A 15,902-nucleotide genomic window follows, 5' to 3' on the forward strand; every position below is an offset into this window, starting at 1 on the left:
TGACCCTAGAGAGGTAATTTTTCACAGAAGGAGGAAAAGGGAGACAATAAACATAACAAATAATAATATACTGGAAAGTAATAAATGCTATGGAAAAGTATAGCAGAGAAAGGGAATGGATTGAATTTTAGAATAGGGTGGTCAGAGTGGCCTCATTGGAAAGCAATAGTTGAGCAAAGTCTTGAGGGAGATGTTGGAGTTAGCCAGGCAGATCTTTGGGGAGGAGCTATCCAGACACAGAGAACAGCCTGTGCAAAGATTGTGAGGCAAGACTGCAACTGATGTGCTTAAAGAAAAGCTAAGTGATTGGAGCAGAGGAAGTGAGAGCTAGAATAGTAAGAAATGTGGTCAGAGAGATAATACAGATTCAGGCTGTGTGGAGCCTTGCAGGGCACTGTTAAGTTCTTTGGCTTTTGCTGTCCATGATGTGTGAAGTCCCTAAAGGGTTTGGAGGCTTCATGGAATCCTTCCAGTTGCTTGGCTGTGCACAGGCTGTAGGGGCCAAAGTATGAAGCAGGGAGACCAGTTAGGAGGGAACTGCTGTAATCCATGGGCACTGTGGATGATGCCAAATATCCTCCCTCTCCTGCAGACAGAACAGGCAAGGGAGCTACAAAAGATAAACATCTGGTTGAGGATATGGGCAGGGAGGGACCCAAGAACCAGGTAGGAGTGGTGCTGGGGCATGAAGAGGAGGTCTGCAAGGAGGGGGTCGAGAGTTCCCAGTGCACTGGGCTGGACGTGTTCACTGGACTTAGGGAATCATCAGGCATTTTGGGAATGGATTGGGGCAGCAGTAGGTCATGAAGGCAGCATAGAGAGTGTGGCCTGTCCTTTCAGCAAGTGTCAGCATGAAAATCTTGAGGAGGAAGGATGCTGAAGGCAGGGCTCTTCTTTGTGGTATTAGTAATAGCTAAGATTTATAGAGTATGCACTCTGTGCTGGGCATTGTTCTGAGTCCATTATGTATGGCAACTGATTCAGTCCTCAAAGCTCTACAAGACAGGTATTACTATTGCCATTTTTTGGATGAGGAATCTGAGAGAAAAAGCAGTTGAATGACTTGCCTGAGGGCCCCAAGCCAAAGAAAAATAAGAGTTGGGTCCAAGCAGCCTGGTTCTGTCATTGGTGCCCATAAGCACAGTCACACTGAGCAACCTGAGCCTGGTTACCTGTTGAATGAAGGATACACATGCTCATACTCCTTCCTCCCTTCATTCAAGAAACGCTCCCCAGTGAGACATGAGCACCCCAGAGAGGAGTTGGTTGACTGATCAGGGTTAAGTTAGTGTGTGTGTATGTGTGTGTGTGTGTGTGTGTGTGTGTGCAGTGTCCAGCTTCTTTTCCTGTCCTTGTGCTCCTTGTAAGCTGTGATTCTCTCTCTTTGACTTTCTCTCCAAATTTGGAGCAGCAGTTTGCCCTGTGACATCAATTCTCTAAAGAATCTGAAAAAGTTGTTGATTTTCAGTTTGTTCATCTTTTTTGTTGTTGTGAGGGTGAGAGTGGTGACTTCCAAGCTGCTCACATGTTGAACCAGAAACTTGGCGTTGTGTTTATGTAGATGAATGTTCTGCTTTTTAGAAGATATATGCTGAAAAATTTTTGGTTAAAGTGTTATGGAAGTTGGAATATGTCTTTGAAAAGGTTCATCACAATGTTCATCACAGTATGTTAATGATCATTCAATCTAGATAGTGGATATTTGGGTTTTCATCATATTATTAGTTTAGTTTTGCTGCACATTTAAAAGTTTACTTGATATCAATTTGAATTTTAAAAATTGAAAGGAAAACAAGAATCTGAGCAGGTGAAGGAGCATGGAAGTAACTTTTTCCCTGAGGGAAAATATTATCCTGATGAGTTTTGATATCTTTATCTGATAAGGTGGAAGAAACCAGAGCCATACAATATGGGGATTCTAACCCCACCATAAATAGGGTAGGCCCCCAAGTTATTAACAATAATTTATGAGAATAGGAAATGGACTTAATATTTGGGTGGAATTAAGCTCAGTTTCAAATATCCCAGGTAGTGTAGTAGACATGAAGTTTTGCACTTGGTTTTTTTGGACCCCATCTAGTAATGACACCAGGCATTTGGAATAAGCAAATGAAAATCCTCTCTGGAGTAAGGTACTTTGGTTCTAGGGTTCAAATTATTATTATTTTTCATTTATTTATTTATTTTTTATTTCAGCATATTATGGGGGTACAAAAGTTTACGTTATGTGTATTGTCAAATTATTTTTTTAAATACATTTTAAACACTACAGACAGCAGAAGTAATATTCTGAAATTAAAAAATTAAAAAAGAAGGTACAATGATACCTATGCAGAGAAATAAACAAGACTCCATCATTGCAAACCAGCAGGAACAGTATGCCACAGAAACAAATCACCCAAGAATTCAAATATTAGAATTACCAAAGACAATAACACAATTATTCTTACTATGTGATGCTTAATTTTGTGTGTCATCTTGACTGGGCTGAAGAATGGCCAGAGAACTGGTAAACATTAATTCTGGGTATGTCTATGAAGATGTTTCCAGAAGAGATTAGCATTTGAATTGGTAGACTGAGTAAAGAAAATGATCTTCACTAGTATGGGTGGGTATCATCCAATTCACTGAGAGCCCAAATACAACAAAAAGGGAGAGGAAGAGTGAATTCACTCTCTCTTCTTGAGTGGAGACATCTATCTTCTTCCCTCAAGCATCAAAGCACCAGGTTCCCAGGCCTTTCTACTCTGGGACTTATACCAGCAGCCCAGCCAGTCTCAGGCCTTGGACTTTGACTAGAAGTTACACTATTGGCTCCCCTGGTTCTCAGGCCTTTGGAATTAGGCTGAATTACATCACAGGATTTCCTAGTTCTCCAGCTTGCAGACAATAGATTCTGAGACTTCTCGCCCTCCATATTTCTGTGAGCCAATTCCCATAATAAATCTTACACACACACACACACATCTCCATAGCCTATTGGTCTGGTTTCTCTAGAGAACACTGACCAATACAGATTTTTGGTACCAAGAGTGCTTTTAGAGGAACAGAAGTTATGGATAAGTTTTCTGAAATTGGGTTTCTGGAACTGGCTCTCTAATCTGATTAGATTTAAAGATGCTAATGACTCTATTTTTGGTAGTAAAGAAAGCACTGAAAGTCCATGTAGTGAACTGTTGATAGAGATACGCAAAACACTTGTATTGGATACTCTTAATCAACCACTTATAAGAAACAAGGAGCTAAGTGACCTTGTATATAATTTCAAACATTTTTGGAAAACTCATGAAAATGATGACATTGCTTGGTTGTTCCTAATGTCACTAGACAAAATGATGAAAGAGAAGAATGAGCTCAGGGATTTGAATTCTTACCAATACGCTTTCACTGTTCTACCTCAGTGGTATATTGATTTTCCAGCCCTATGTCATAATTTGGTTCATAGGGATTTTGATCCCTTTCCCCTTCCACAAGGTATCACACTGGTTCATCACATCGGTGACATTACTCTGATAGGACCTAGTGAGCAAGAAGAAGTAGCAACTAATCTAGACATATTGGTAAAACATTTGCATGTCAGAGGGTGGGAAATAAATCCAACAAAAAATCAGAGGCCTTCTACCTCAGTGAAATTTCTGAGTGTCCAACGGTGTAGGGCATGTCTAGATACTCCTTCTAAGGTGAAGGATAAATTGTTGCATCTAGCCCTGCCACAACCAAAAAAGAGGTGCAATGCCTAATGGGTTTCTGCATTTGGGAGGGAACATATTCCTCATTTGGGTCTGTTACTCCTGCCCTTTTACTGAGGAATGGCAAATTCTCTCTCTCTTTTTGAGCTGGGATATCCATCTTCTGCCCTCTGACATCAAAACTCCTGGTTCTTAGGCCTCCAGACTCCAGGGTATATACCAGTGATCCCTGTCCCCCAGTTCTCAGGCCTTTGGACTGTGACTTACACCATCAGCTCCCCTACTTCTAAGGCCTTTGGACTTGGACTGAATTACATTCCTGGCTTTTGTGATTCTCCATCTTTCAGATGGAAGATTGTGGGACTTCTTGGCCTCCACAATAGAGTGAGCCAATTCCCATTATATGATTTCTATGGGCCCTCTGGGAAATCTCAAAGAGAGCTTTAATATAAAAGGCATCTTTAGATATTATTTTTCTGAATTTAGTATATGATCTTGGAATGGTGTACTAGGAAGAATAATGGCCTCCTATAAAATGCATGTTTTCTAACACCAAGATTGTGAATGTTACCTTAGATGGCAAAAGAAGCTTTGCAAATATGATTACATTAAAGATTTTGAGATGGGAAGATTATTTGGGATTATTGAGTGGGTTTAATGTAATAACAAATGTTATCATAAAGAGAAAGACAGGAAAGCCAGAGAAAGAGAATGAAATGTGATTATGGAAGCAGAATTCGGACTGATGCAGGGCCACAGCCTAAGTTGTTCAAGAGCCCCATAGAATCTGGAAAATTCAAGGAAATGTATTACCTAATATGTCCTCCAGAAGGAACACGGCCCCACCAACACTGTGGTTTTAGCCCAGTGAGAACATTCTGGAATGCTAACCTCCAGAAATGTAAGATAATAAATTTGAGTAGTGTTAAGCCACTAATTTCTTAATGTACTAATAGAAAATCATACAGAGGGCAAAATTTAGAGCTCTAGCAAATTGATCACATGATTAAGAGAGGCATATATGACCTGGAGAACAATGAATGATGTAGTTTAACTGCCTATTAATCAAAATTATAAGTTCAACATTTAAAACTAAATATGGAAGGTAACACAATTATCTTAGCTCCTTCAGAAGTGAGATTTTTTTTTTAATAATCAAGGTCATAACAAAGTAAACACAAAGCACAGAAAGATGTGGAATACCTCTTATTTGGGGGTAAAGACTGAATATTCCAACTCAGTTTTCATTTTAACAGAAAGAATCCCATTATAGACTTGCTTAAATACAACATTTGACAGTAAAGAATTCACAAAACCCTTTGTTTAATGAATAAACTCCATCAAAAGTGAGCCAACTTTGACATTTTTATACATCCCTTTCCTTTTTTTCAGACTCACGGTATGCAGGTACTATAATGTGCCAAGGCAAAAAACATTCATTGCCCTCAACCTTTCTGAAATTTGCTGTACACACTCAAGTTGTGTCCTTAACCATTCTCTTTCCTTTTCTGGAAAAATATGATACTTTAGTAGAAAAAAATACACAGCCAAGCCCTACATAACCTGGCTTTCTATTACCTCTCTGACCATATTTCCTACTATTTTAGCTCTCACTTCTTCTACTCCAACCATATAGCCTTTTCTTGAAAATTGCAGGCATGTACTTGCTTAAGAATATTTACACAGGCTGATCCTTCTACCTGGATAGTTCCTCCCCCAAACAGCAGCATGGCCAACTCCATTACCTCCTTCAAGACTTTGCTCACCTACTGATTTATAAAGAGCCCTACTCCAATCCCATATTCTACAGTGCAGTCTGACCCCCCCAACTCTAGTTCCCCCTTGACCTGCCGTATTTTCCACAGAATTTATTATCTTCCAACATATCATTTATTTTATTAAGTTTATTGCCTCCCTTTCCTTTCTGCTTTGAGACAATTACCTCCACAGGGCTAAGATTCTTGCTTCTTTTTTTAACTGATTAATTCTAAACACCAAGAATGGTGTCTGACTTATGGTCAGTACTCAAAAAATATTTATTAAATAATTCAATAAACACAATAATGCAATATGTATAGCAGAGTAATTGGTTGGAATACTTAGGTAAGCAATGAATATGTGGTAGAAATGATTATCAAAGAATTCTATGATAAATTAATACTGGGCTCAAAAAGGGAGTCAATACAAAAGACACACACCTGCCATCACTAAAACATTACGCACCCACATGAACCTCCCTCCCCTTCATATACAAAATTGACCCCTGGATGGAGTAACTATTGACCTCCTTCTATGTGACTAGTCCTTATGCTAAGCACCATGAACACAAGGACTAGTGCTGGATTTCTTGTTTGCACAACCTGGGTTTCTGGGAAACCCCACAGAAAAGCCCCATACCCCGTGAGCACACATAGAACTCCAGCCCACAAGCCATTTTCCGGAGGCCAGCCTAATGGCGCCCTCAGCCTTGATGGGAGGAGCCATGATGTCTCCACCCACTGCCTCTGAGTGGCCGCAGGAGCCCACGAGCCTGCCCACTGAACCCTCATTGGCTGAATAGAGGTGGGGGCGGGCCATGTGCAAGCACGTGCTCAGGGGCGAGAGTGAGGGAGGTGCCTGGGAACTCCTAGGGTGGCTGTGGAGAACCTGGCTCTCCTGAGGGAAGCTCACTAGCTGCTGGGTCCCATTGCGCAGAGTCTGAAGAAGAGAAGCAGGAAGCGAGTTCCCAAGGGGCCACTGTGACCTTCGGGTTCCCCGACACGAGGAGGCCTCGTGCTTCATCTGACACACGAGGTGCCCAGACTGCTGGTGGTGACGGGACCATGTTCAGATTTCTGAGCCTGGTTTTGGCCTTCTTCCAGAGGGTGGACCCCACTGAGGGACAGTGCATGCAGCTGCCAGGGCTCCCAGAAGGTACTTTGTCTCTGTATCCCTTTGTCCCCCAAGCAAGGTGCCTCACCATAGGGGCTCTCCTCACCCCTCACTGAGGTTGTGGGGACTCATGCAAGCACTGCATGCGGGGGTGGCTCTGTCTTGTGTGCGTGCATGGGGGAGCATCCCGAGTCCCTGAGTCCCTGAGAGTTAGGCTGGCATCGACCCGAGCCCCAGACTCTCATGCAGATTCAGAGCAGGGAGATGTTGACAGAGATGGCTCTGGGGGATGTACTGCCTCTGCGTTCCCCCACAGGGTCGTGCAGCAGGTGCCCACTTGTATATATTTCCTGTAGGCGTGAAACTCCCAAATTTGAGGGGGAATTTGGTCTTGTATCCCAAATGGGCATGTATTTATAAGCCAAGGGGAAGATTCATATGTCTGGTACCATAGGAGGACAGGGAACTCGTTGTGCAGACAGATTGCTGGGGTCAAATCCCAAAATATTATTTACCAGATATGCTTTTGCAGAAAAGAAAGTTGAAGCTGTTTTAGGCTAGCTTTAAATCTCCATATATCTTTTAGTGCTTTGTCTGATGAAGTATTTAAGAATCTGGCCAGGCACAGTGGCTCACATCTGTGTTCCTAGCACTTTGGGAGGCTGAGGCGGGAGGATTGCTGAAGTCCAAGAGTTTGAGATCAGCCTGAGAACACATAGTGAGACCCTGTATCTACCAAAACTGTATATATATATATATATATATATATATATATATATATATATATATATATATATATAAAACAAAAAATGTCCAGGCATGGTGGTGCATGCCTGTAGTCCCAGCTACTTGAGAGTTTAGGGCAAGAGGATCTCTTGAGCCCAGGAGTTTGAGATTGCTGTGAGCTTTGATGATGCCACTGCACTCTAGCCTGGGCAACAGAGAAATATTCTGTCTCCAAAAAAAAAAAAAAGAAGAAGAAGAAAGAATCTATAGAAGCTGCTGCTCATTATGTTGGTGATAATGAAGGGATATAATACAAGCAGAAAGTTAAAAACTCTCTATATGTGTAGATATGATGATAGCAGCTAACATTTACACTCTAACTTGTGCAATGCACTCACAGCTCTAGACACTTGACATTTACGTGTCTGTTAATATTCACAACAACCCTATTATGCAGAAATTGTGATTGTCCTCGATTGACAGGTGAAAACAGGGTCAGAGAAGTTAATAAATATGCCCACACAGATAGTCAGTGTAGGACTTATTTGTAATGAATGTTTGCACTTGAGATTAACTAATGTGACCTTTGTTTACCTATGTCATAGATGACATCAAGTTAAAAGTGTGCAAGGGATTGTGACAAGTTTCTTTTGTGATTATGGCTTGATTAATGAGTCGATCTACTTCAGTAATGTTGTGACTGACAATGTGTCTCTAACAGTTGGACAAAAAGTTACTGCAGTTGTCAAAGAAGACAAAACATCTCATGGATTGGATGCAATCAAAGTAAGGTTTGCATGAGTTTGTGGACTATCTCTTTGTAATTTTTTTATTTCAAAATATTAAGGGGCTACAAATGTTTTTGTTACATAGATAGGTTTTGTAATGCTGGAGTCAGGGCTATAAGTGTGCCCATCATCCGAATAGTGTTCATTGTACTGTTAGGTACATTGTACTGTTAGGCTCCTCCCTCCATCCCCCTGCTTGATTTCCAATGACTTTTACTTCCCTCTGTGCACCTGTGTACCCCTTGGTTAGTTACAATTTATTAGAGAGTGCATGTGGTGTTTGTTTCTCCATTCTTGAGATACTTCACTTAGGATAACGGACTACAGTTCTATCTAAATTGCTGCAAAAGGCATTATTAATTCATCCTTTTAAATGGCTGAGTAATTCTCCATGGTATACATATACCACATTTTGTCAATCTACTCATGAATTCATGGGCACTTGGGCTGATTCCACATCTTGGCAATTGTGAATTGTGCTGCAATAAACATTCAAGTGCAGGTGTCTTTTTGATAAAATGACTTCTTTTCCTTTGGATAGATACCCGGTAGTGGAATTGTTGGTTCTAACGGCAGGTCTACTTTTAGTTCTTTGAGAAACCTCCATATTGTTTTCCATAAGTTGTACTAATTTGCAGACCCACCAACAGTGTATAAGCGTATCTTTCTCTATATATCCACACCAGCATCTATTGGTTTTGAACTTTTTAAATAAAAGCCATTTCTAACAGGAGTAAGGTGATATCTCATTATGGTTTTAATTTGCATTACTCCAATGATTAGTGACATTGAGCATTTTTTTCATGTGTTTGTTGGCAACTTGTCTATCTTCTTTTGAAAAACTTCTGTTCACATTTTTTGCTCACTTTTTAGTGGGGCTGTTTTTGTTTTCTTGCTGATTTGCTTGAGTTCTTTGTAGATTCTGGATGTTAGCCCTTTATTGCATGTATAGTTTGCAAATATTTTCTCTCATTTTGTACATTGTGTAATTGATTTGTTGATTATTTCCTCAGCTGTACAGAAGTGTTTTAATCAAGTCTCATTTATTTATTTTTGTTGCTGCCATAATTACCTTTGGGGTCTTAGTCATGCATTCTTTGCCTAGGCCAGTAGCAAGAAGAGTTTTTCATACATTTTCCTCTAGAATTCTTATGGTTTCATGCCTTAGATTTAAGTATTTTATCCATCTTGAATTAATTTTTGTGAGTGGTAAGTGATAGGGATCCTGTTTCATTCTTCTGCATGTGGCTATCCAATTTCCCATCACCATTTATTGAATAGGGCTTCTTTTCCTCAGTGTATCTTGTTTTCTGCTTTGTCAAAGATCAGTTGGCTATAGGTAGACTGTTTTATATTTGGATTCTCTGTTCTGTTCCATTGGTCTATGTCTCTATTTTCGTCCAATACCATACTGTTTTGGTTACTGTAGCCTTGCAGTATAATTTAAAGTCTGGTAATGTGATGCCTCCAGATTTGCTCTTTTTGCTTAGGATTGCTTTGACTATTAGGGCTCTTTTATGGTTCCAAACAAAGCATAGAATTATTTTTTCTAGATCTGTGAAGTATGACATTGGTATTTTGATGGGGATTGCATTAAATCTGTAAATCACTTTGGGTAGTATGGACATTTTAACAATGTTGATTCTACTGATCCATGAGAATGGTATGTTTTTCCATTTGTGTCATCTGTGAATTCTTTCCTCAATGTTTTGTAGAGATCTTTTACCTCCTTGGTTAAGTATATTCCTAGGTATTTTATTTTATTTGTAGCCCTGGAGCTTCCAGTTGAGTCCTTATTCTCCACCACAGCAGTGTTGGGTGGAGGAGTTAGGATGGGTGGGACTGAGTCCAGTGAGCCTGCCTTCAGGCTCCACAAAAGGCAGTAAGGGAGCTGTCTTGGCAGAGGTTGAGGGTCAGCTCTCAGGGACTGGGAAAGCCACCAGGGAGGGGCTGAAGCAGCCCTGCCAAGCCTGAAAGTCTGCTTGTGAGTGTGGGGCCATCTGAGATTCACAGTGTGGCTGTCAGGAGTGGGTTTCACTCTTCTTCCCCCTCCTCTGCCCTGCAGTCTCCTTCTGGCATCTGGCCACAGGCAGGAATTTGAACTAACTGAGCTCACCAGCACCGATGCTGCAGGCTGGGAGCTTCCCTGTCGAGGATCTTGCCCGGGCTTAGAGCACAGCTTTCTTATGGAGGGATATATGCTCCATGAGTGTGCTGTGGCTGGGATCCACACTACACTCTCCTTTCAGTTCTGTCCACATGGACTCCCTAGCATCCTGAGATTAGTTCACAAATCTCCCCTCTGTGCCCCTGAGCAACACAATCGAGTCCTCGGGGTATGGGATCTGGCCTGTGGGCCCGTCTCCCGGTCCCCAAGTTCAATCTCTGATGGTGCTAGGGAGAAGCATGCTGGTCCCAAGTCGCTCATGGAGTGCTCTAGCAGATTTGATGTCCCTCAGCTGCAGGGTTTGCCCTGCTCTGCTGGAGCAGCCAGGTGAGCAGCACCTGGGAGGGCTGGCAGGCAGGGATCTCACAGTCTGAGCATCCCTTGGCCTGCTGCACATCTTTAAGAGGAAAGGTGTGAGCCCCACTCTCTGTGGAAGCCTCAGTGTTGTAGGCACACCAACAGAGGGGAAGCAGGCACTTCTGAGAGTCTCAGCTAAGTCATGCCTCTTGGCAGCATCAGGTGGGGGAGGGGCAGGGGAAGAAAATAATCTGGTTGGAGGACAGCTAACACTCTGGTCATCTCTGTCCCTCTCTCTAGATGGCAGCCCACCCAGAATGTCCACGCTCTGGGGTCACACAGATCCCCCCGGATCCACCGGCCCCTTTGGCTCAAGCAGTCTGGGCAGGAGTTGGGAAATGTTTGTGTGGGAACTAGCAAGGCAAAAACTGAGGAGCTGAAGCTACTTGGGAAGGACAAAGATGCATAGTGGGTGGAAAAGCAATATGGCACCTGCCGTCTCAGCTAGGGTCTGCGGTGTTGAGAAGGGGGCTGGCAGCCTGGTGCTTTGTCCTCATGAAGCTCCCAGTTCACTGGCGGCAGCAGCCCTTGGGCTCATGAGGGTAGAAAGGCTCTCCAGCAGTTCAGGAGCCCCCTGACTTCCGGAGGTGTGAGGGAAGGAGAAACAAAACCTCCACCTACCCTTTATGCTGGCTCCAAGCCTCTTGTGGGTTGATCTCTGCCGATATCTTTCTCCTTCCAATTCTGCTCTGCACCTTCTTCCCGTGGAAGCTCTGGTTCGTTCTGGCACATTTCCCTCAGAATAGGAATGTATGATGTGTGTGTGTTTTTTTTTTATCTAAAACTTTTCCTTCTTTCTGAGAGGATCTGGGAGCCAATGTCTCTGGTCATCCATCTTCTTTTCCCTAGAGCTACCATATATAAAGTCTGTCTCTTATCCTCTTTAAGTCTTTCCTTTCTTGTGTTAATCCAACACCCTAATGTGACCTGTAGAGTGAATGTAGATTGGAATTTGAAGTCCCCCTCCCCTAAAGCTGTAGGCTGTTCTGCTCTAATATTTGTGGTGATTTCTGTTTTAAAATGTAAAAATTGTTTCTCTGTTCTAGTATGTATAAAATATGGTTAAAAATGATAATCATTAGACTCTATGTAATCCTACACTTCCTCTTTTTCAGGTAAAAAACATTTTCTTTAGTATACATTCAGAGTAGTGGAATTACTGTGTCAAATGACATGAATTTTAAACATTTTATTTTATTTTATTTACATTTCTTCATTTTTTTTCCTTTTTAAAAATTTTGATAGATTTAGAGGGTACAAGTTGAATTATTACATGTATATATTGTATACTGGTGAAGTCTGCACTTTTACATTTTAAACATTTTAAAATGAGGTTATTGAGGTATAATTTACATACCACAAAGTTCTCTTAAGAGTATAGTTCAATGACTTTTGTATATTTGCAGAGTCTAGCAAATATCACCTCAGTCCAATTATTAATATTTATCATTTCAATGGCTATTATCAAATTATCCTTTAGTTATATTATACTAACTGATTCTCTCAGCACTGGGCTCTGATACTGCCCATTTGCCCATATTGTCAAGGGCAGAAATATATCTGGAATCTTTGCACATAGGAGAATTGAAAAGCAGTTTCATGATTTTATTTGGAACTTCTTTAAATCTTAATGAGATTACAGTAATTTTCTTTACTTAGAGCTATTTATACAATAGGGACATTACAGCTATTACTATGTTAGTAAAATTAGATCTTTCTTAAGAAAATTAGTATATGAAGTCTTTTGTATTATTTTCTCCAATACCATCTTTTTTCATTGTTTTATGTGTTTAATATTTGTACAGGTTTATTGAGATATAATTCGTATACCATGCACTTGACCCATTTAAAGTATACAATACAATGTTTTCTTAGTTTGTTAACAGATTGTGCAACCATCACCACAAACAATTTTAGAACATTTTCATCACCCAATAAGGAAGCCCCATAACAGTTAGTAATCATTCCCTCTTCCTCCTCCCTTCCTCACATATCCTCCTCATCGCTCCCACCCAGCCCCAAGTGATCACTTATTTACTTTCAGTGTCTATATATTTGCCTATTCTGGACATATTAAAAATATTCCTCCTATCTAACTGTAATTATAAATCCTTTGACCAATATCTTCCCATGTAAACACACAAGCTTCTGGTAACTACCATTCAGCTTGTATGAGTTCAACATTTTTAGATTCCACATAAGTGAGATCATACAGTATTTGTCTTTCTGTCTGGCTTATTTCACTTAACATAATGTTCTCCAGGTTCATCCATGTTGTTGCAAATGACCGTATTTCTTTCTTTTTTATGGCTGAATAGTACTCCATATTTTCTTTATCCATTCATTTATCTTTTTTCTTATTTTAAGTTGTTTACTGTAAGATAATTTACAAATATCTTGCTGTCTTCAGCAATTCAAACAATGGAGCAACAACTTCCTCTGACAAAACAGCGGTAAGTTAAAAACAAGTCAGTTGGCTGAATTTTCCTTCTTTACTTCTTATGTGAGGATGGAACTTGATTTTCATTAATCCAGAGCTGCAGCACCAGAGATAATTTCAATCAACTCTTTTGTGATGACAGCTTGACGGGTGCAGTTGAATGTCAAAGTCAATTTATCAGTCATCTCAGAAGTGTTCCTGCTGGCGTTGTCCATGGCTGTCATCCTGGCACTCCGCTCACTGGTGGTAGACGCCTTCAAAGAGTAGTAGATGATGTTGGCCAGATTGTGTTCTTGGTAATTTTGTAGCACATCAGCATCAATATCATCGTAGATACTCATACTCTCAGCACTTGCAATGGTATTAAGGGAGAAGATGGGTTACTCTTCTGTCTTATAGGAGATGACAGACCTGAACCGATTGAAGATGATAGAGCCTTCATCAAACTCATAACCAGAATTTAATAACTCAAGGGCAATGACCGACACATCTCAAAAAGTAGGGGGCTTTATTCCCACTTCTTTGAATGTCACCAGAAACTGGTCAGAATGAGTCTTATGAAGTATGCCCCTGATTTTATTGCCAATTCCAACAATCATAACTTCTTTTCCAGTTGCTGTGAGCGTAGCCACCTCACTTTTCATCTGCTTAGCAACTGAGAAATGGATAGCACCACAAAGTCCTTTATCTGAGGACACACCTACAAGGAGGTGGTTCTTCTTGTCTTCAGGCACCTTAATATCAGCTTTTTCATACAGAGCCAAAGATCCTATTCCATACACTCTAGCTGATTTCAGCTCCCTCTCAGCTCGGGCGTATTTTGCTGCTGCTACCATTTTCACAGACTTGGTAATTTTCTGGATGATTTTGGTGGACTTTAGTCGCCTGGTAATATCTTTCAAAGTTGCCATATTTCGAACTTGGACCCATTGTGGCTGCAAGGCCCAGGCTGAGACCCCCGCAACAGCTGCCCAAGAGAACATGGTGACAGCAGCCACGCTGAAGGCCAGTCAGACAGGCATCCATTGATTTCTTGAGCGACATTTAAGTTGATTCCATATCTTGGATATTGTGAATAGTGCTGCAGTAAACATGGGAATACAGATGTGTCTTTGACATACTGATTTCATTTCCCTTGGACATATATCCAGTCATGGGATTGCTGGGCTACTTGGAATCTTTTGTGGTTTCATACAAATTTTAGGATTGTTTTTTCTATTTCTGTGAAGAATGTCATTGGTATCTTGATAGAGATTGCATTGAATCTGTAGATCACATTAGATAGTATAGATATTTTAACACTATTTCTTCTTCCAGTCCATGAACATGGGATTTATTTCCACTTAGCTGTGTATTCTTCAATTTCTTTCATCAATAGTTTATAGTTTTCAGAGTAGAGATCGTTCACCTCTTGGTTAAATTTATTCCCAAGTAGGCTGGGTGTGGTGGTTCATGCCTGTAATCTCAGTATTTTGGGAGGCTAAGAGAGGAGAATCACTTGAGACCAGGAGTTCAAGACCAGCCTGAGAAGCATAGTGAGACCATGTCTCTACAAAAAATAAGAAAAATTATCCAGGCATGATAGTGTGCACCTGTAGTCCCAGCTACTCAGGAGGCTGAGAAGGGAGTATTGCTTGAGCCTAGGAGTTTGAGGCTGCCTTGAACTATGATTGCACTACTGCACTCCAGCCCAGGCAACAGAGCAAAACCCTGTCTCTAAAAAGAAGAAACAAAATTCATCCCTAAGTGTTTTATTTTTGTGTAGCTATTGTAAATGAGATTATTTTCTTGCTTTTTCCCAAGCTTTTCACTACTAGTGTGCAGAAATGCTATGATTTTTGTAGATTGATTGTGTATCTTGCAACTTTACTGAATTTGTTTATAAAATCTAATAGTTTTTTGGTGGAATCTTCAGACTTTTGTACATATACGAGCATGTCGTCTGCAAACAGATCAATGTAAATTCTTCCTTTCCCTTTTCGATGCCTTTTATGTCTTCCTCGTGCCTAATTGCTCTGGCTAGCACTATGGGGACTGGAAGTAGAGAAAGTGGGCATTTTTGTCTTGTTCCAGACCTTGGAGGAAAAGCTTGGAACATTTCCTCATTCAATATGATGTTAGCTGTGGATTTATCATATTTATGGCATTTATTGTTTTGAGGTACATTCTTTCTGTACATAATCTGTTGAGTTTTATCAGAAGGGATGTTGAATTTTGTCAAATGCTATTCCTACATCTATTGAAATGATCATATAGCTTTAGGCTTTTATTCTTTAATGTGATGTACATGTTTATTGATTTGTGTATGTTGAACCTCCCTCACATCCAGGGGATGAATCCCGCTTAATCAGGGTGGATGATTTTTTTTAATGTGCTGTTGAATTCTGTTTAATAATATTTTTTGAGGACTTTTGCATCTATGTTCATCAGGGATATTGGCCTGCAGTTTTCTTTGTTTATTATTTACCTTGTCCAGTTTTGATATCGGGGTAATGCTGGTATCCTAGAATGAATTTGTAAATATTCGTTTCTTTTCAGGTTTTTTTGGGAATAGTTTCTAAAGAATAGGCATTAATTCTTACGTATATGTTTGGTAGAATTCAGCAGTGAAGCCATCCAGTCCTGGACTTTTCTTTTATGGGATACTTTTTATTACTGAATCAATTTTCTTCCCGGTTATTTGTCCGTTCAGATTTTCTATTTTCTTCATAATTCAATCTTGGTAGGTTATATGTGTTTAGAAATTCATCCAGTTCTTCTAGGTTACCCACTTTGTTGGCATATATTTGTTCATCATAGTCTCTTAGGATGCTTTTTATTTCTGTGATATCAGTTTTAATGTTTCCTTTATTATCTTCTATTTT

At 40.4% G+C, this 15,902-nt stretch overlaps 1 pseudogene across 1 annotated transcript; it reads right to left on the minus strand.

The window, feature by feature from the left end:
• Nucleotides 1–13,078: 13,078 nt before the first annotated feature.
• LOC123628572 lies at nucleotides 13,079–14,021 on the minus strand (annotated as a pseudogene). The gene has a single exon (XR_006731698.1). The product of XR_006731698.1 is annotated as an ATP synthase subunit gamma, mitochondrial-like (transcript).
• Between the last annotated feature and the right edge of the window lie 1,881 nt (nucleotides 14,022–15,902).

Source organism: Lemur catta, chromosome X, assembly GCF_020740605.2.
Source record: "Lemur catta isolate mLemCat1 chromosome X, mLemCat1.pri, whole genome shotgun sequence".
Lineage (NCBI taxonomy): Eukaryota > Metazoa > Chordata > Mammalia > Primates > Lemuridae > Lemur > Lemur catta.